Here is a 22,880-nt window from a genome sequence, read left to right as displayed (position 1 = left end):
CCGTTTATTCCATCTAATCTTATGACACATGATCAGTTAGTGCTTATTACATTTCTCTTTCACTTGAACCACTTTGGTTTAGGACCTTATTGCACTCACAATTTTCAATGTTTTGGGGACTGAAGTAGGACACTTGTGCACGCACGCGCTCTGCAGAAAATGGAGTTTACGGCACACGAAGGCATCCTCCAAGAGGCCCCGTTTCATCCCCCGACGTGCACCCGTTCGCGTCCAGTCCTGACAGGCGTGATTTTTGCCTGACAGATTACCTTCCGTCAGCAAAAAATGGTACCCGTCAGGACTGGACGCGAACAGGTGCGTGCCGGGGGACGGAACAGGGCCTCTTGGAGGACATCTTCGTGTGCGGTAAACTCCATTTTCTGCAGAGCCACACGCACATGAGCGTCCTCCTTCAGTCCCCAAAATGTTGAAAATTGTGAGTGTGATAAGGTTCTTAGACAGAATTAGAAATTTCTGGTGTAAAGAAACTTTTAGGCCATGTCAATGATTAGGCGTATATTACAGAATAGCAGCTCTTTATGTATCCAGGATCAGTGTGTGATTCTTATTGTAAGTCATGGGAATGCTTATAATTATTAATGTAAAATTCCTTCACTCTTCACTGTTGAGTGCTCCATCCACATCACAGAGAGGAGATATTTCTAACAGATGGACTTACTATTCATTCAGTGATCACTTCTCAACGCACTATGTTTTCCAAAGTGATGTACAACTATAAAAACAGATGAAACACATTAAACACTATTTAAAACAGGAAAAAAGAAGTTTACATAGGCCAGTTACAAACGGGCATAAAAGTACGGACTGGGTCCGTACTAGGGTTAGAAAGGGGCGTCACTTCTTGACGCCCCTAACCCTAGTACGGGCCGAGTCTGTACAAAATGGCGGTGCCCTATGCACACGGGCGCCGCCATGACTACGTCACGACCGCGCCGCCTCTAAACAGGGCGGCGTGGTTGTGACGTAGTGGGGCCGCACGAGGGCACCTAGGACGCCCTTTCTGCAGCCCCAGAAGGAGCTCCATTTTGGAGCTCCTTCCAGCTTTGTATCGCTGGGCGCAGCCTTTACATGGCTGCGCCAACGATGCAGAGGAGAAAGGGGCCAAGCAGCCCCTTTCTCCTCCTCCCTGCCGCCGCCGGCTGTCCTTGGGGCTTGAAGCCCCAAGGACACCCCTTTCCAGGCCGTGGAGAAGCGGCCGTTTGCTGCTTCCCCGTGGCCTGGAAAGCGGCGGATCAGGGCCTTGGATGCTGCTGTTGTGGCAGCTGAGGCCCTGATCCGGTGGGGAAAGGGCCGGTTACAGGCTGCCCCAAACGGGCGGTCTGTAAAGCGCCATAATTAAAGCCCTTAAAAAACCTTGCTTTAAAGATTGTCACATCCTCTATGGTGAGATGTATGTGAACGCCACACCATTCCATTTGCATGCCATGTCAGTCAAACTCAGGACCATACACTCCAGCAGATTAACTTGTATTTGGTATTTCAAGAGATAAAAAAGACAATTTGTTGTTGATTTGGCATAACAGGGTCTCTGCAGATGGTCTCGAACTCCAAGCAGGCTCATATGGGAGAGGGCCCAAGTTATTTAGGGGTTTGTAGATCAAAACCAGTACTTGATTTCATATCATTCAATTCAGAAGGAAAATGGTTTTTAGAGTAAGACACCTATGAACTTTCAGTTTTTCCACTTTATAACCACTGCAAGGAAAATCATTATTTATTAAGTAAGTTGATTTAAATTTCTTGCCTCTAATATGGCATTGCTCCCAGGAAAACTACACTGCAGAGTTTTTTCCCTGCCTAGGCAGTCTGGAAAATATCTATTCATACAGTTTACTGTCTGCGTGCTGCTGGGGCCTTTGTCCTGTACCTGAGAAACTTTTAGGTGGCTTTTCAAATGGAGTAAAGAAAGAGAGACAGGGGACTGGTGGCTCAGCTGTTCCACTGGGGACAGAAACTTTTTTTTTCTTTTTGCTAAAGATAAATGGAAGCTTAATTAAAAGAAATGTTTGTGCTTGGCTCTTTGACAGGCTTATGATGACATGGGTAATGCAAACAGGACAAGTAACTTTAAGCTTGGTTGATAAACAGACAGTGTTTGAATTAACAGCTTGCCTTAAATGTTGCTTCTTAATTCTCACAATACAGAATAATAAGCAAGAGGGGAAAATACTACTTCTATCCATCCTGGTTTCAGTCATTGCTATGGGTTGGTAAGTCTACTTTTCATGCTACAGAAACAGAATTCACACATGCAGACAAACAGGAACATGGGAGATTCAAGAGAGCTTTTAGCACCATGTGGGGAAATGCCTTGAGTTTCACAGACTCCTCTTTTCATTGCTGCTATGATATAATCTTTGGGGAGAGAGAAACTTGTATGAAATTACTTCTCCCAGATCTTGCAGAAGAACAGCAAAGCTAATTTCTGGCTGAAAATCGAAATAAGAGACAATTCCTAGGAAGACAGGAAAAGGAGAAGAAGACTACGGTCACAAAATTTTTTTAAAAAATGCTTGTGCAAATTCGAGTAGCTGGATACACTGCAAATGCCCAGAAGGCCAGTAATGGACAATGTTACCTGCTTTTTCAAAGGCAATTATATTAACTGCCCATCACTGCTAAATGCATCATTCTAAATGCATTAAAAATTTGTGAAAACCCAGCTCTTTACATACTCTGTTGTTGCATATACAGCATTAAAGTCTTGGCTGTTCCAGAATACCACCCTTGATTAATCAGTGCCCTGATCTGTCACAAGCAGACACACAAAATGTGGGTGGTTGTTGTTGCTATTCTAGGCCTCCCTAGAGATTTGCTTTTATTATTGTCCAAGTTTTGGCCTCAGTCCTGCAAGCCTCTACATGTTGATCTCTGCTGTGCATGAAAGCAGAGAAAGTGTGCATTAAAGGTTATGCCACACAAAAATACAGAGATCAGTGAAATAGTGCTGAAATTCTGCATTGTATTCCAGATTCCCAGAGAATAGTGGTTCTTTCAGTATTACAAACATCCACAGATTCATAACTTGCAAAAGGTTTAGACTGTAGCTCCAGTGGCCATGCATGCTGCAGGATTCTGGGGACTATCATCCAAAAAAAATTTTTTTCAAAGCTCTCTTTCAAATCTGTAAAAGATGCTTCCAAAAGTGAACTCAGCCTTTATTAATTTTGGCTACCTCTGATCTTTGGCTGAACCTGTATCATGTGGCACAGTTTGACTTTCTCAGCCATGTTTTCAAGAGCATTGTTCCAATCCAGATGCAGGGAAACTGTTATCCTTCCAGATGTTTTGGATTACATCTCTGATAATATCTTCTGTTAGCATCGTGCTTCTGAGAAGTGAAATCCAAAATATCTGGAGCAACAAAGCTTCTCTACCTCAGCCCCTATCCTTTGAGGTACAGTTCTATGGAATACAGTGTCTGGATAGTTGCTTCTTAAATCTCTCAGAAACCTTTCACACTATCTTCTGACCACTTGTATGCATTCCAGGCTCTAAATAAACTCCCAATTAATCATATAATCCAAATGCTTCTGGGACAGGGATTGAGGGGATCAGGGAAATGTATTAACATTGTATTGGCATTAACATTAACATTGTTTAGGACCAAACTGCCAAACCAGCGCATTGACTCCTGCCACGATAAACTGTCAGGCATTCTTCCATGAGCTAAACCCCTGACATTTTTGTACATACATAGTTGAAGACATCCTGTTTACTGATAGATTCCAGAACCAGAACCATGTCAGATTTTTCTTCCAAAGACGATAAAACTGCATGCCAGAATGACTGTGGCATTGGCCTCATCACGGTAGAAACCTCATAATAGTTTTGCTCATAATACTGGGTGAGTTAATACCTCATAACACTAGTTCAAAGCAACACACAATTAGGACTGACTGACTTACCCACCCAGACCTGTAGTCTCAAAGGGGAAGGAAGACTCACAGAGGAGCAGCCAAAAAATTACTCCTTAAAACACTTCAGGGAGTAGATCAGTGGATAGGTGTTACCTCATAACAAAGGACAACACTTCTACATAAAGCATGCCAGGTCAGAAATGAGTTAGAACATGAGACTGTAAGAATTTCATCCCTTGTGTTACATCTGAAATGGGGGTTTGGAAAGGGGTACAGAAGCTTTGCCAGGGGAACCTGAAAACACTGGGTATTTTTGGATTTCAGCTTTGAGAATCCATGTTGGCTGGATGATTCTGGGTTTTGTAATTGAAGCAGTCAGGAATTTGTATAGACATTTGCAAGCCAAGTGTCCTGGGATATTCTAAATACAAACCTGAGTCATTGTGAAGAGATTAATTCTGGAACTTTTAAAGCATCAGTGCCTGCCATTTGAGAAATGATTTTGTGAGGTAAAAAAAAATTGGTTAAATAACAATTTTCAATCACATTTCAAATTCAAATGACAAACTCTTTTCTTAGAACATGAAAAAAATGTATTTAATTAACATTTCTTAGAATATGACAAAGGTCAAACAGAGAAAGTCTTGATATGACTATGAAATTATTTTATTAAAGTTCATTCAATTTCATACGTAGTGGCTCTGAGTTCTGCAGTGGAACGGAATGGTGTTGGAATAGTAACAAGCTCTACACTTGAGCCATTATAAGGTTAATAACCATTACAGGGTTAATGGAGAGCTACTGAGAACACAAATGACATAGGCCCCATTCCCACTGGCCTATAACGTGGATCAGGATACAAATCATGGGTGCATCGTTTCCATTAGAGCACGCATTTGACCCGCATTGCTCTGATATAGTTTCCATTGAGATTTGAATCTGAATCGAATTATCCTGAAAAATCCGAATTTTAGGTCAATAAACCTGTTTAAAAAAAATAGTGGTTTTTAAGCGAATTTTCCTGTGCCTCCGGAGTCTGATTTGGGGCGAATGAATGGTAACGAAAGGGTGTCTGATTCGGAAACCTGGAGATGGGAGGAGCAGCGCTCAAGGGGCTGGCCTGGGGGTGTCACCCTCTTTGTTCTCTTTCTGCATCGCCAGCGCCATTTTCTTCCATTCTCATAGCCTTTACCCCGGTGGATTGCAACCTCCCCTCTGCTCCACATTCATAGACCAATGTGTGAGGAGACCCACTGAACACCATTTTTAACTATTATTTTTTCTTTTTTTGCCTCTGCCTGAGTGCCTGAGCAGCATATGGGCTTTGCAGGACATGCCTGCTTGATCGCCCCCCAGACAGCCCAGGGAGCGATGGAGGAGGCAAAGGGATTTGGGGGAATGGAGGCTCCTTCTCTCTTTCCCCGAGGAACTATGGGAAGACACAGGAGAGCCTGGACGCCCAGGGATCTGAGGGGGGGATCGAGCCTTCTCTTCTCTCTTTCCCAAAGGAAATCTGGGGAGACACAGGAGAGCCTGGATGCCTAGGGATCTGAGGGGGGATAGAGCCTTCTCTTCTCTCTTTCCCAAAGGGAATCTGGGGAGACACAGAAGAGTCTTTGCAGCCGATTTTCATTGGCTGCCCAAACAACAACAACAAACAACGAACAGAAATGGGAATGGGGAGTAAAATAAACTGTGTCAAAGTGTTTCGAATCAGGTGACGACACTTGTGACGTCTGAAGCCTATGAGCTTGACTGACAGCTTGCAGACACAAATGGGAATGGGGAGCAAATTAATCCACTTTAAAATATAGCGATTTAAAATAAATGGGAACAAAAACAGGTTCTAAATGAATTGAGGTAATTTGCCCCTTTTCGTAATGGAAACGATGGAAAAAAATTGAATTAGACTCGGAACATAATCCAAATCAGAATCGCACCAATATAATCCATTTTATCTGCCAAGTGGGAATGGGGCCCTACAGTTGTATATGCACACCTCTAATCAGTTTTTGAGCCTTAATAAGTTTTGTAGTAAGCCTTCCTCTCTCCCTCACTCTATTCTCAGCCTTCTTTTCTGTTGCATTATACCTGTATTATTTGATTGTATTATATAGTTTGTATTATTATTTGCTATTTGTTATTATTATGTTTGCCATTACTACTATGGTTTATTTTGTACCTTTTGTTTATATGGGTTTTGTATGATTCTGTTGCATATATTGTTTGTTACCCTTTTAAACATTTATAGATAAAGCCTTTTATAGTACCTTGTCTCAATTAGTCTCTTTTCAAATCCATGCAGAACACACATTTTTATTGGCAAAACTAATTCCACTTCTGCTCTCAAGAAAATCCTGCCTATAACAAAATCAACAGCAGTAATAACATAAAATATCTTCTCCTTGAGCCTTGGTCTCCTGAGTCTTCTGAAACATTTTTAAAAACACAAACATGTACAAATGTACTATATTGAAGTTGAACCCTCCCTTCTTCCTTTCTTGGAATCATTTGAACAAGGTCTTTGAGAACTAGTTAACAACCTGTGCTATGTCTCTGACATCTTTTTATACCAGGCTCTCCATCAATATGTTGCTGTGGAATTGTATGTGACACAGGGCTCTAATAAGAACTTGTGGGTTGTGCGTATGAGATCTCTGTGATTTACTAAGTGAACAGGGAGTTGAATATTTATGCACATCTAAATACAGGCCATCAGGTTACAAAGAGTTTGGGAAAAAGTCCAAAATGTTGAATGAAACCAGGGCAGTTCCACATGACTTTGCGGTATTATGAGAATAAGATTCTGACAGGCAAATGCCTACGCAGTATGTCTACTCATAAGTAAGTCCCGCTGAATCCAGTAGAACTTACTTTTGAGTTGATATAGAACTGCATAGGATTCTTATTCAGTTACTTTTTGCTTGTAAGTTACTCTCTTCTCCTGAGTGCAAACTATACTTTATTAGTACCACTAAAAGTGTTATAAAAGTGGTGCATAAGTGACACCTGTGTGTCTATGTGCCTGCAAGCAACCTATCAGCATGGCGATCCCATGAATTTCATAAGATTTTCTTAAGCAAGGAGGAAGTTTTGCCAGTTCCTTCCTCTAAAATATAGCCTACATCATCTGTTTTTTGCACATATCGTAGGCCCTTGGTATCTGCTGGTGTTTGGTTCCAGGACTCCCTGTGGATACCAGAATTGGTGGATAATTAAGTCCTGTTAAATACAATGGCACAGTAAGATGGTGTCCCTTGTATAAAATGGCAAATTCAAGGTTTGTTTTTTGGAATTCATGTGTTTTAAAAGATATTTTCAAACTGTAGATGCTTGGATCCATGGATAAAAAAATCCATGGATATGGAAAACTGACTGTACATCTTATAAAAGTGGCATACTTTTTCTGCAGTGTCCTGATTTTCAAGATCTAGAGTCCCACATGATGCCTCTATCCTGAAATCATGGAGAATTACGGAAAAGGTTGAGCCTTCCTGTTTATGAACAAAGAAAAGTACTTCTATTCCAACAGTTGCTCCACCTTCTTATTTGATGCAATTAATGATCTTAATTGTTTTTCCAGGCAGCAATGTAAAGAAACTATTTTCTCTCTTGCTGGCAAGATGAAACAAGGGAGCTCTTATACAGGATACAGCCTATGAGGAAATTCTTGGACTGTAGCCACAGGTTCAGACGTAAATTCACCTTCTTGCTCTATCTCACCCTCTGTGGAGAGATCCATTTTGGGTGAGATTTGGAATTCTTTTTATAACCCTTGCTTTGATCCTGTTCAGAAAACTGAAACAAACATCCATTGGTGAGTGAGTATAATTTGGAGCAGGAGATTGGGATTAATTGACAGGGCAAGCATGTTTCCATCCTGCCATATTAACCCTTCCAGAAGTCTCTGGATTTGTTATGTAAAAAAAGCATCATCAGCTTATATGTTTGTGTTCCCTTAGGGCAGAGGTCTTTAAAAAGATGGCTTGAGCCTCAAGATCAGTTCTATATTCTATGTTACTAATTCATTTGTTTGGATTATTTTTATAGTGTAAGTATATACTGTATTTACTCAGTTCAACAAAGTACCTTAGAATGGTGTGTTTTTTCATTGCTCTAGGACCAGGAAAGAACTCGGTGTGAGCTGAGCTTAGGTTTTGGACCTAAGCTTTTAGAGCATATGTTGGCCGAGTGAGTCTAAGAATTGTGGTTCAAAAAAGTAACATTTAGAAGAGCAGGATCAGGATCAGATTTGATGTGGCCCTCAGTCATGTTCCTGTGGCCATCTTCAATATTATTGCCCTCTTCACCAGTCACTGAAGAATTACCCATCAGTGACAGCATTAAGGAAAAGCAGTGCTCCCATGGAACTGCTCTTTTAATTTTCCCAAATACCTCATTGTTTAATTGCTATATTCTAGTCTCCCAAATCCAGGCAGTCGCTTTTGCATATCATGTAAATTATTTCCCGTTATTCAGACTGTGATATGGATGAGCCCTCCCCAGCAAATGTCCCACTCAAAAGCACTTATAGCTGCTTTAAAGATAAGAAACAGAAGGTAGGGGTTTTTGAAAGGCAGTAATAGGCTTGCTTCACACGAAATAATTGTGTACAAATATGACTGCATATTTTGCCTTGTGTCTTGGCTTCTGGGAACCAGTGTGGTACTGTGGTGTGAGGACTGGACTATGATTCTGGAAAACAGGGTTCAAATCCCCCCTTCACCATGGAAACCCATTGGTTGACCTTGGATAAGTCACACTCTCTCAGCCTCAAAGGAAAGCAAAGGCAAACCTCCTACAAAGCAATCTTGCCAAGAACCCCTGTGATATGGCCTTAGGGTCACCATAAGTTGGGAATGACTTGAAGACACACCATGACAACAACATATTGGCCTCTACAAGGGCTAGAGGCTTGCTGCCTTAATAAAAGCATGAAATCTGAGCCAGGTAATGATATAAACAGGCACCAGGTATCTAGACTCTAATGAAAATCCAGCCAATTTTGCAATATAGCAACCTTACCCAGGACTGCATTGCTTCAGGACATTAACAGAAATTTAAATGGTAGCTCCTAGAACCCAGGTGCCATTTTAATTTTCCATAGTGTGCTGGAATGACACTACACTAGTAGTATTGTGGGAAATTGAAGGGTAGGACTTCAAGCCAGCTGCCTTGCACTTAGCCTGGAATACCAGTTAAGGAGGGGGCAGACATCATCTCAATGATTACCCTTCCAGGACAGTAGGGCTTCAGCAGCTTCCAGGATTGCCATGTGCTGACCCCAGCCTACACTAATTGTCAGATGTATCTGAAATAATATCTAACCAGAGAGGTACAGTGATGCAAAATCACATCACACTATCTATATCTGTTGTAGCCTATCATGAGCTAAAAGAGGGGTTGAGAACCATTGGCCCTCCATGTTTTAGACAATAAATCCAATTCCTTACCATTCTTCAGGATGGCTGGGGCACTGTGATTTGTAGGACAACACCTTCTTCCAAGACTGTGATGAGACTAATCCAAATAATTGCCTTCACTGGACGATTATACAAATACCTTTATTAACAGCTGCTTTCATTTCTGTTAAGGACAAGGCGTGATGTTTGTGCAGTTTGTCATATGTGATAATGGTACATAAGTCTGTTCCTCTAGGACAGTATTTATGCTAGGAGGCTTTATTCAGGTCTAGCTCCCCAGTGAATGTACCCAAAATGAACCTGCATATGGGTGAGAGAAATCACTTCTGTGATATATGGCAATCTGACTACTGATTTCACACTTTTTCTTATCCTATATTTTATGTAGGATATATGTAACATTTAAAGTATGTCTCATTTATATTCATGTTTTATGTGGGTTTGGGGAAAGCAACAGCATTCTCTTTGGCTAGAATATTTTAAGTGGTGTTTGAACACTGAAAATGCTTCTAAATGTGTTCAGACTCCCAGAGTGAAAGATAACTCAGTACAATTATCTAGGGTTCCACTCCAGCTATTCTTAGGAAATGCCAATATAGATGCACTTCTAATTTATTTAGTAAGACATGAAATGAATAATAATCACTCATGCAGGTGGGTCATAACTCATCCTAGGATACCACCCTTTTGCTTTTCACAGAGTATCTAAAAAAAACCTTGTATTTTCCCATCACATTAACTAACACACACACACACACACACACACACACGTTCCGAATATATTTTACTTCAAGACATTTGCTAATAGGTATCCTTCCTATTGGAAAGCCTAACAGCAAACAAGTCTTTTTTATCATATTGAGCCCTCCACATTTGTAGAGGTTAGGGTTGCAGGGCCCCTGTGAAAGGGGGGGGGGGGGGGAATGCAAAAAAACAACAAAAAAAAACAACCAAACAAACAAACCCAAAACAAAACCCAAACCATTTTTTAAACTTGAAAAAGCACCTCTCTAGGAATCTCTAGGTTCTCCAGCAGAACTCTGTGGACAACTTTCACTGGAAGTTGCCCATAGAATCATGCTGGAGGACCAACAAATGCCTAGAGATCCCTTCACATTTGCATGTGTTCTCTCTAGGAATCCCTAGGTCCCCCAACATGATTCTATGGTCATCTTCTGGCTAGAAGAATCATGCTGGAGGACCTAGAGATTCCTAGAGAGAACACAATAATCAAATCCATGAATAATGAAATCTGTAAGAGTCAAAGCTGCAAATGTGAAGGGACAGCTGTAATTATTATATGTATTTTGTGCTAGGGCTTAATGTATGCCACAAAGCTGCTACATATGCTATGGCAACTGAATAATAAGGTGCAGAAAGGGGCTACCACACAAATACAGCAATCGTGGAAGATAAAAAGCATGAATACCTATTTGGGTGGCCTTATTGATGCTATAGAAGGAGAAGCACAGCACAAAGCTACTTAACTATCTTGTAACCAGATATTGGAAACATGTGGCTCTCCAGATGTTGCTGGAGTACAACTCCTATTAGGATTTTGTTATGAACTTTCATACATTAAAATTTTGAAATCTCATCTATTCAAACCAAAATTAAAATAGCTCTTTATTATGAAGCACAGTGTCCTCAGGAGAGGAAACCAAAAAATTGGCCTGTCCTGCACATAAATTACAGAAAATCCAGGTGTTTCAAAGGCTATGTGATGAGCATTCAGAATAAAGTCTAATGAGACCAGTCATCGGGGATTAGAAGCTTCTTGTCTGAGCTACAAATAAGATTAAGCAAGGACTGATGTACTACAGTAGCAGGCCAGGAGTTAGGATACGTGTGGTTCTGCATACCATATTGAGCTTTCTTGTTCTAAGCTAAATCAGTTTAAAGAGAATAATACAGGAGAAGCGCAGTGGCCACCAATGCATCTAGTCCTATAACTAAGCAAGAACAATGAGAACATCCCTGTCAAGATCATAGAGATGTGTGACCATCTAAGATTCTGAAACTTCAAGTGTTATGAGAATTGTATTTCTTCTTTGAGGTCTGTGGCATTGGTCAAGATTATGGGAAGGTGCATATACTGTACCTGTATTACTGTATTATTCTCCTATATTATTCCCTTTCCAAATTTGCTAGCCTCCAAGACAGTCATTAAAAAATACCTCAGAAGTCACTATGAAAAAAAAGCAGCATTGCATACACTGGCCATGCTGACTGAGGGATTCTGAGAATTGCAAGAAAAAGCCAACATTTTTCCCAGTCTGGATTGAATGCAATCCACAATGAAAGTGGATTGAAGTTCTGAAAACCAAGCTTTATAAGGAATGATTTAGGGAGCTGGGAATCTTAGCCTGGAAAAAAGAAGACTAAGGTGTGACATGATGTCCATCTTTAAATATCAGAAAGGATGTCATGTAGAAGATGGAGCAAGCTTGTTTTCTGATGCTCTAGAAATTAAAACACAAACCAATGGATTAAAATTACAAGAAAAGAGATTCTACCTAAACATTAGGAAGAATTTTCTTCTTCTCTTTTTTTTTAATTAGATTTTATTATTTATAAAAAAACATATCAAACAGGGAAAGGGGATTTGGATACCAAAAACAATTATACAAATATACATAACATACATACATACCAAAAAAGAAACATAAAATGACTTCCTATCTCTTATTCTGAATATTTTTTCTTTAACTATTTTTAATTGAAACTTTCCATGCTTATAAAACCCTTTTAGTTCATATTCCAATGTCATGTTCTCTACAGCCCCTAATTATATCTGTACCTCCTTTCTATTAACCATGTGTTGATTACATATATTGCTATTAAATTGTTATATTTTTTACCAGTAACTTTTCCTTTTTTTTATCGTTCTCCTTATCTGCGTTCATTACCATTTATAATCTGTTACTCTTTATTCCCTCTCACCGTTATTTTTATAAGATATATTATACATACTATTCCAATCACTTTGTTCTAAGATATTTTTCTAGAGGATTCCATTCTTCTAAAAACCTTTTGTTGCTTTGATCCCTGAGCAGATATGTGAGTTTGTCAGCCGTCATCATATCAAAGAACTTTTCTTTCCAATCATTTAGAGTTGGGCTTACTTTACTCTTCCATTTTTTCGCAAATATCATTCTTGCAGCCACAATTAGGTAGAACAGGAGTTTCCCATATCTTTTTCTATTTCACTGTCCTCTATTATATTCAACAGATAAAGAGTTGGTTCCATTCTTATTTTCATCTCTAAAATCTTTTCCAATTCTTGATTAATCATTTTCCAAAATTTCCTCACTCTTTCACATTCCCACCACATGTGATAAAAAGTCCCAAGTTTTGACGAACAGTGCCAACATTCCTTGTTTGTGTTTTTGTTTCTTCTTCTCTTTTTTTTACTATAAGAGCTGTTCAGCAATGGAATAGACTGCCTCGGAAGGTGGTGGACTGATAGAATTATAGAACTGATGCTGACGACTAAACTGAATTAAATCAATCCCTGCTGCTAGCTCAGTGCTATTTAAAGAAATGAATGGTGACTGTTCAGTCCATCCTTAAGATGACTTCGTCTTTTTTTTTAATGTTCTGAGTTGTTCAGTAGCTAAATAAGCTCAATTTCTCCACGCACATGAAGCCTGCAAATACCTAGAATTTTGGAACTGCTATATGAATCAGGGGGAAAATGTATTCATACATCTTACTTTGGTCATAAGGGCACAAATTTAGTAGAACAGCAAAGACCTTTTCAGATTTTGAGCCAGTGATTGCTATTAACAATCCAAACTGATTTCTTGTGGATTTACTGTGCAGCTACATAATCATAATTCCTACTAAACCCACTGGGATCATGGTTTAGACAGGAGAAATGACATGAGAGATATCTGAATCTCTATGTGCCTCTGTTAAAAAAAATGGATGAATTAGTTTCAGGATTTGCATTAGTTGCAAACCAGTTTGCAATAACAATCGAAAATTATCCACATCCATTCTTTGTATTAAAATGCATTAATTCAGACTTTCTTATAACAGTACAATCAAAAATGAAAACAAGGGAGCTAATTAGATTCGGGGGCCGGGGCGGTGAGAGTGACCATGTGCATGTGTTTATAGGACTGCCATAGTTTTTTAACTCATTAAATACCAGCTACTCAATCCCCTAAGGGCTCAAATCCTAAGTAAAATTGCCTGGCAGCAAGTCCTATGTAGGACTTCCTTCTGAGTAAACATACATACAATAAGACTGCTCTTGTTCTTACAGTGTTTAGATTGTTTACAATGCAAGTCAATGGCCAGCATCCTGTTAGTGACTTATGTGCATACATTGCCTTTTGGATAGGGTGCAGACGACTATTCACTTCCCCTTGAGATCTGTCCACAAACATCTCACTGTTCAGCAGCTATCCTGGTAGGTTCCCTCCTGTTGATGCTTACTGAGGGAAGGAAGGAAGAGGGGAAAGTGACTTAGACCATGAGGAGCAGGCTGTTCTTGCTCCTGCGGAAAGGAAAAGGCAGAGCACTCCTTTTGAGAGATCACCCTCCTTTCTTTTCCACAACTTACCCAAGACCACCCACTTTTCTCTAGTCTGTGTCTCTTCTCTCTCCCTCTCACACTGGAATGTCACAGCAACAGGGGCCCCTTCCAGGGCTTGCCAGCTATGGATCAGTGGGAAGAATGCCCCTAGAACGATAGAAGTCTCGCCTCCAAATACCTTTAATTTTACCTAATTTTTCTTTTTTCTTTAAATAGTATTTTATAATGTTGTGTATTTTATATTGTTATTATTTTTAGTTTATTACCTTTTATGATTGGGAGGGGGATTGGGGTAGGGGATTAATTAGAAATGTAAATTTTAACTGTATATTGTATTTTTCTATTGTTCTGTTTGTTGTAACCCACCTTGATCCACAGGAAGAGGCAGGCTATATTATTATTATTATTATTATTATTATTATTAAGATGTAGAATAGCCTGTGTGGAGCTATGCACACGTGTAGAATCTCAGCCTTTTTATGCCTACTCCAAAGTAGGTAGTACTGGCATCAAGGTGGATATAGATAAAGCAGTATAGAATAATGTCCAGATAGATTTACAGCCTTAATCTATTTTTTTTTCAAATAGAAGTTAATTGAAATTCACTAATCATCAAAACTGTAAAGCTAATTGACATTATGCTTCAAGCTTCTCAAGTTTCTAACTTCTCATAACAATATTCAGTATCAAAGTTTCTACCAGTGTACAGTATACACATGGGATTAGCATTGTGGCTGCCACTCATTTCTGTAGTCATCCCACAGGGAGTAATATATGTTGTTTACAGCAATGCTTCTCAGGCTATCTGATATGGGGGACCGCCAGTTATTGTTTTTCAATATGAAAGGGACTGGCTCTACATCTGTGGCCATTGTGTACACTTGTTGCTTCCTTCTCTGGAAATATGTCAGGAACCAGCACCAGTCCAGGAACCACCAATGGCTCAAGGACCAGCATCAGTCCAGGAAGCATCACATTGAGTAGTGCTGGTTTATAGCATTAAATAACCTATTGTCATTAATGTTACTGATCCACTATTTCTTACTTATTGCATTAGTAATTACTAGCACATTGTCATGAACATTATTCCATATACATGGAAAGAAAAAACCCCAGTATAACTGAATCAGGACCATATGCACTGCACCAGAAAGCCATGTTCCTGCCTTGTTCTTTTCAATCCAGTTGGAGGCACATGTATTGCTGCTGCGACTTACTGAGACAGTGCTCTCACTCTCTTCTTCTCTTTCTCCCTTTCTTTAGAGCCTCATCCCATCTCAGGTCCAGACTATCTAAAATACTATCTCCTTGTATGAGCGTGTTTTGAGGTTTTGAGATGCTTGGAAGAATGTTTCCTCTCATTCCTATTATCACAAACATGATTGGTGAAGAGACTAGAGAAGGTCTTCTTGGTGACTGTTCCCAGATAAAGGAACACCCTACCAATAATTTGTAGGGCCATGACATTTTACTTCTCTGAAATCCTCCTGTGTTTCCAAAACTAAGTGAATGTAGATTGTAAACCATTCAGGTTGTGTCAGTATGAAAAGTGAACTTCCCAATCTTAGGATTGATTAGGTGGGTTTAGAGCAAGACATGCAGGTGGCCTACACATTCTTATCCCCACCAGCACCTTATCTCCATCTTATTGCTTATCACCATTTCTTCATGACATCCCACCTTTCTCCCAAAAACAGGACTCAAGACTGGTCACTGCAAGGTTGAAGAAAAGGTACAATCAAAATACAAAACAATATTAGATATTAAAACTGAACTGCATTAAGGGCACAATTTAAAATGATTAAAAATACATCACAAAGGAAAATACAGCTCCCAACTGGTAACATTCCCTAACAGCTAGTCTGTTGCAAAAAGCCTGTTCGGTTTTTTAAAAAGAGGTCTTCACCTGCAGGCAGAAAAAACAAAAAAGTGAGCACCCAAGCTTCCATTGGAAAGGAGCTCCAACACCTGAGAGCAACCACTGAGAAAGCCCTATGTTGTTCTTGTGTGCCTTCAAGTCATTTCCAACTTATGGAAACCGTATGGCAATCCTATCACAGGTTTTTTTGGCCCGTTTTTTCAGAGGGAGGTTGCCAATGCCATCCTCTGAGGCTGAGAGAATGTGATCTGCACAGGGTCACCCAGTGGGTTTCATGGCTGAGCGGGGATTCAAACCCTGTTCTCCAGAGTCATAGAGCCTTATCAGACTAGATGAATCCCACTCAGAAACGGGATTTTAAAAGTAGAAAAACCCCACAAATGTGGGATTTTTTTAGACATGTTTGCATGAAACAGCAATAACGTGAAAATAAAGCAAACAGAAAGTCGACAAAAATGACACTTTTTACTTTCAGGAAGTTCCCGAAAGTAAATAGGTGTCATTTTTGTCAACTTTCTGTTCACTTTATTTTTCTGTTATTGCTGTTTGGAAGAAACATCATCTGAAACATCCCACATTTGTGTTTTTTTTCTATTTTTAAATCCATCGTAGGCATCGTATTCCACCAATTGGAAAAATTTAAAAGTGACATATGCATCCAAGAAATGAGGATAAAAAAGGAAGATGTAAAGTACATTAGAAATCCGAAGCTAGGCCAATGTTTTTCCTTGGCAGCAGATATTAAAAAGGAAGATATAACACTATATGTTAATAAGAAATATCTAGCCAGGGAGCTTTTTTGTGATAATAATGGTACATATAGTAATAGAGGTGATTTGCCAGAAAACTACGGTCTTAGTGGTGGGAGTTTATGCTCCTCTAGAAAATCGAGAGGCATATTTTGTGAAGTTACATAATAAAATTAAAAATTTGGATTATGAAAATGTTATTTTGTTAGGAGATTTCAGTGCAGTGATAGATCCGAGTCATGACAGAAAATCAAATTATAATAAGAATATTAAGAAAAATAAGGGTAAACTTCCTAACTCCTTTTTTAAGTTGATGTAAGATCTTCAGTTAACCGATATATGGAGGTAGAAATATGAAGATTCTAAAGGATTTACTTTCTTCTCAGAGGTTCACAATTCATTGGAGAAAGATTTAGAAAAGAAATTTAAACATATATTATATATTATTACGATTGCTAGAACTGTATATGCCAAATATTGAAACAGAAACAAATACCGATAATAGAGGAATGGTTGGGTAAACTAGAGGAGGCCATGGAAATGGATATTTTGACCACTAATGAAGGATGGAAACAAATAAGACATGGAAAAAGATTGGGAATGTTTAAAAAAATTAGAGATAAATTATGCTGCTAAATTGTGTTAATTTAAGGTTGGTTGGGTTAATAACTGCTTTCTTTTTAGGGATAAATAACTAGAAATTGAATGAGATATTTAAAAAATATTAACTATTAAAAGACAAATGCTTTTATTTAAGGAAGTCGGGTAATAATTTGAGCTTAAACCAATAATTAATCTTTATTTGTTATTTGTTGCATTGATGTTATGTCTTATGTTATGTGGATTACATGTGCCTTTCTTTGTATGTTTTGTTATAAAATAATAAAATTTATTTTTTTTCAAAAATCCCGTTACTGAGCGGGATTCATCTAGTGTAATAAGGGCTATAGTCTAATGCTCAAACCACTACAACACACTGGCTGTCCACTTGGTTTTCATTGTGAAATTGTTTTCAGGTCTGGTTTGCTGCCTGAGTCAGAACATGTGCACAAATCATAGTTCCACATATTCATTTCAGACCAGTTATTCTGACACAACAAGGCAGAAAATCCCACGACTGCTTTTTTATCTCTGCATGGAAAATATAATAACAATTTAAATGGCTAACAATTGCTCTTCCTTGACAATTAAAATCTGTTCTCTGAAGAAGCTGCGTAACACTGCCTAATGGTGGGGTTGGCCTGATGCAGTTGGTAGAGTCTACTTCCTCTGCCTGGGCAAATGAACCTTTTGTAACCTCTGTTTCATGAAAACCAGCTGAATCAATATATTTTAAAATGATGATTTCCTAGTTCATTGTTAGAAGACATTTCAGAGCATTCCAAGAAACTGCCAATATGAGAAAGGCCATTTGTTTTCCTTCTGGTGATTGATAACATAATGACTTTCAGTTTATTATTATGATCCACTGCCCAGTACATCCTGCTCTCAGAGTTATTGGTAATTCAAGCAAACCAGTCATTGCTCAATCTCATAAAAGTGAATGTTCAAGGTTTTCGGAGTAATCATTTCAATAAAATTCTGGAAGTAATAAAACATGAATAATACAAGGATTTCTGAATACAGGACAAGATCTAACACAAGCCATGAGAGTAGTGGCATAAGCTGCAAGTGTTGGCTTTCATAGGAGCCTAGCATAGGATCATAAGGACTCAGAAGAATACAAACATGAGGGAGATACATAAGAAGGAATCACTGTTGAAGCTAGATTTGGCTCCATTTCTTTATTATTACATATTTAAAGCAATACAAAGCATAATTCAGTAAATATAGAAACACCAGTAAATAAAAGCAGAGAGGTGATATTGCATATCTAGACAAGCCCAGGTTTTGTGGCAGGCTTTCTGGTTAGGAAATACAATGGTGAATTTCTCCTTCTCAGACTTTTATATACTGGCCCAGCATTTCATTAACCAATACAAAACCTGATTCCAGATTGCATCTCACGTTTTAGCAAAATGATCGACTGCTTAATGATATCTAAAATATATAGTTAGCCCTCCATATCCAAGGATCCACAGATTCAACCATCCACAGCTTGAAAACATTTTAAAAAATCAATTTCAAAAAATGAACTTTGATTTTGCTATTTTATATAGCATTTTACTACCCCATTATATATAATGGAACTCCAGCATCCACAGATTTTGGTATCCATGGGGGGGAGGTCTTGGAACCAAACTGCAGTGGATACCAAAGACCCATTGTAATTAGCACCTCTTCTTTTGATAGACAAAATAAGACCTATCTCTTCAGTTAGAGTTAGTTTTTCAAAAAAAAATTGTAATTTTTTTTAAAAAAATGATTTTATCTATGAGCCACCTTGAGTTCCTTTCTAGGAGAAAAGTGATATAGAAATGAAATGAAGAAATGTATCTGCAATCCTACTGTCCCCTCCACCTCTGAGGATTGCCAAGTAGCAATGAGCCGCCTGAACTCTCAGGGAATGCTGGACTTGTCTAGGTCTACAGACAGAGAGAGAAATCTTGGGGTCAGCAGCACTCCAGGAAAAAGAGGATGGATGCGGAAGGCCAACTGATTTCTGTGTATGAAGTGACTTTGAAGCAAGGATGGAGTGCAGTCTATATGCTGCACACAGCCCCTACCTCCCCATCCTATGTGAAAAAGGATAAAAATGCCTCCCTCAGGGGTATTAGGAGGGGATTAGGAGGGCAAGCCTGCATTGGACATACAACCATCCAAGGTCTCTGGGGCTTGTGTGACCCCCCTGACCTCTGAGAGTTACCCACTCCTGCTTTAAAACTTGAGTGCCCACTGTAACTGATTTCCAACTGGGACCAGATCTCTGTGGTTCAGAGCAAAGGTGTATTGTGCTTGCACAATATCAGTGAACAAAGATCCAGGTGCAAGAGAAGGCGAATGGGGGAAAGAGAGTAGATGCAGGCATTTGGGACCACTGGGCCATGAGGAGCAAGGCAAGGAGTAGAGTGCCAGCACTGTGACCCATGAGCCTTCTTTACCATTTACCTTGAATTTCTTTCAACCCACTTTCCACTCAAAAGCTTCTCAACCCAGCTTGCTACTCATCTGTGACATCACAAGGACCCACTGTTATGATATCACAAGAACACTTGGACCTGAAGTCACAGGGAATTAAATGCTATTTACCGGGCAACTCTACAGCACCTGTTTCTTGGGTCATCATGGCTTTGCTGACATAAGCTGCCTTGTAGGCTACCATCTTTATGTCTCCTTAACACCTGGAATCCCGGCATCTATCTGACTGGCATTGATTAAGACCTTCCCCACTCTGCAGTTAGTCAAGGTCCGTAGCAGACACTGGTTATAGGTCTGGCTGGCTATGTGGAGTTAAACTGATCCTTGAAATGAAATGTCTGTATGTTTGATCCAGAATTATCTTGGAACCAGCCTGGTTAACTAGTTTCATATGTCTGAATTCTGTGGCATATCATGTGACACATGACTTGGCATGAACTGGGATGTAGTGGCACAATTTATGAAACTTTTAAAAGTTTATAGATGGTACCTTCTATATTACCCATTTCTGACCAGACTAGTTAAATTATGATGACCAATACAAGTGGGAATGTGGAAAAATATCTGTTGTAAGTGGAGGAAAGGTACAGCCACACTTACCCAGAAAACTGCGAGCTGGGGGAGGCTAGTAGAGGTTGAGGAGGAAATTATGCCAGCTTCCCAGGTCAATTTATTATTAACTGTGCATAAAATTGGAAAGAACAGTAACAAAATCCAGAGAATGTCCAGAGAAGAGCATCCAAAATGATCAAAGCTCTGGAAACTAAGCCTTATGAAGAATGACTTAGGGATCTGGATATGTTTAACTTGGAGAAGAGAAGACTAAGATGTGATTTGGTAGTCATCTTTAAATATCTGAAGGGATCTTATGTAGAAGCTGGAGCAAACTTGTTTTCTGCTGCTCCAGAAATTAGAACACAAGCCAAAGGGTTCAAATTACAAGAAAAGAGAAGTTAGGAAGAATGTTTTTTACTGTAAGAACTGTTCAACTGGAATAGATGGCCTTGGGAAGTGGTGGACTCTGCATCTTTGGAGGTCTTTAAACAGAGGTTTGATGGTGGTCTTGTGGGAATTTTGTAATTGTGTAATTATCCTGCATGGTAAGGGGCTGGACTAGGTGATCCCTGTGGCCCCTTCCAACTCTAAGATTCTATGATTCCACAAAATCAGCATAGTGTCCCAGCCATACGGGAGAATTTCATTTTCCCTTTGACAGTGTCAGAGCTTGAAAGCAATTGATTCCAAATATTGTGTTATTTTTTAATTTCTTTTTCTCTAGTAACTATGGCATAAATAAGATATCTACAACTGTGGCATAATGAGGGATAACTTAACAATTTTTATGGTACAACCGTAACTATTTTAGGAATTTTTTGCACAGCTGAAAATATGACTTACCTTTCCTGGTTTGAATCATCTTTCGGGATGCAGCCAGGTTTTAACACTTGCATTTTGCTGCCAATGCCCCCTCCTACCTAAACCCAGCTAGAATCCGAGCTCAGTGGGCCAATTTGCAAAACCAGGAAGCTCCCGACTTTGCAGATTGGCCAGCTGAGCACAGTTTCTAGCCAGGTTCTAGCCGGGGTTTAGGAAGGTTTTAGGTGGGAGGCAACACTGGCAGCGAAATGCAAGCAATAATATCCAGCTACATCCGAGAAGAGGATTCTGACTGAGCAAGGTAAGTCACATTTTTTAGCTGTGTGAAAAACTCCTTAGTTACTTTAAACAGTTATACGATTTCTATGGTCTCATGACTTAATTAATAAAGTAATTAATTTAATTACTTTTTCTAGAATGCTCAAGAATTACTTTTTAAAACATATACTGTATATACTCATGTATAAGTCAACATCATGTATCAGTCGAGGTCAGGTTTTGGGGCCAAAACTATGGATTTTGATATGACTCATGGATAGATTGAGAGTCAAACACTGGGGCATGTTATAAAATATCTAAACGGGGAAACAAAGCTCCCCTTCCTTCCCTACTTCTCTCTCTCTAGAACTCTCACAAGGGTCACAGTCTCAGCATGAAAAATGGGGAAATGAACCCCAGAACACACACACACACCCTCCCTTTACCACCAGGATTTCCAAGGCTCGTGGCTTGCAAAACAAGGTACAGCAGTATTGGATATTTTGAAAACTGTTCTCTTTCAGCTAAAATCAAAATCCAGTGCACAAATGGTTAAGATTACTGTTACTTGGCTTCTTGTTGCCTATGGTCTGTATGTCACTGTGAACAAAAAACAATATTTGAAACTACTGTCTAAACAACAGCAAGAGATGTTGACAGGCAAAGCTTATGCAAGTTGTTGTCAATGCTCTGGCTGTACTAGTGAGATAGGTATTCTTAGTGTGATGATGTTCAGGAAAAATATATTTTTAGCTCACTTTGGAACAGGTGACTGGAAACACTTGCAAATGCACAAAATGATTTTGGATGGAGTATAGTTCCTAGCTTCTGTTGAGCTGTGTTGATCCACATGCTTCTCATTTCTGGGTTCCTAGTCAAAGAGACTGCTGTATATAATTATACTTGTTACACATTTGCAAACTGGACACAAGCCTGTGTTGACACAAATACAGTTCACGGGTTGTTATCACAAAGCCAAGACTCAATGACAGACAATAAAAACAAAGAGCCTGCAGGAAGAGGTCTGGTTCTTAGAAGCAAGAGATCCCTGGTGCAAATCCAAAGTACTATTCCACTTTAGAAAATAGCAATAGACATATCTCCATCTCCACCTAGGCACACCTAAGCTGATGAGGAGGAGAAGGACTGCATGATCCAAGAGACTGCATAGCTCTTGTTGTGGCACCTAGTTCCTCTGGGTCATCCCATCAGCTTAGCAACAAATGTGATCACATAAACCCCAATTCTACCCTCCCCACTGTTATGGCTTGAGATGCCACCCCTACCAGGTGTTCAGTCAAAGCTTATGCCTCAGCTTTCCATCCCTGGGGAAGACTGGATTGACTGTAAATAGACTGACCTCCCTCGCCTTTATAATAGGATGATGTGTGTCCTGTGGCTATTTCTTTTGCTCCATGCAAGGCAAAATCACTCATGATATTTGGCCAGCAGTATCAATTGAATGCCTGACCTTCCAGAGGAAAGAGAGAGATTCCTGTAATGCAGGGAAGAATGCCTTTCCTATATGGAGATGGCTGCTGAGGCAGAAGGGTATCAGAGTGGAATGAGAGGTTAGATAAAGCCCAGCATTCATATACAGTAAAGCAAAGGTGCTGGGGATTCTTAGAAGACAGTTCTTGTAACAAATATACATTGTTGTTGCTTTGCCTTCAAGTCATTTCTGACTTA

Source organism: Sceloporus occidentalis, unplaced genomic scaffold, assembly GCF_023333645.1.
Source record: "Sceloporus occidentalis isolate IW3139 unplaced genomic scaffold, rSceOcc1.0.p SCAF_92, whole genome shotgun sequence".
Taxonomy (NCBI): domain Eukaryota; kingdom Metazoa; phylum Chordata; class Lepidosauria; order Squamata; family Phrynosomatidae; genus Sceloporus; species Sceloporus occidentalis.
Note: the sequence above shows the minus strand (reverse complement) of the source record.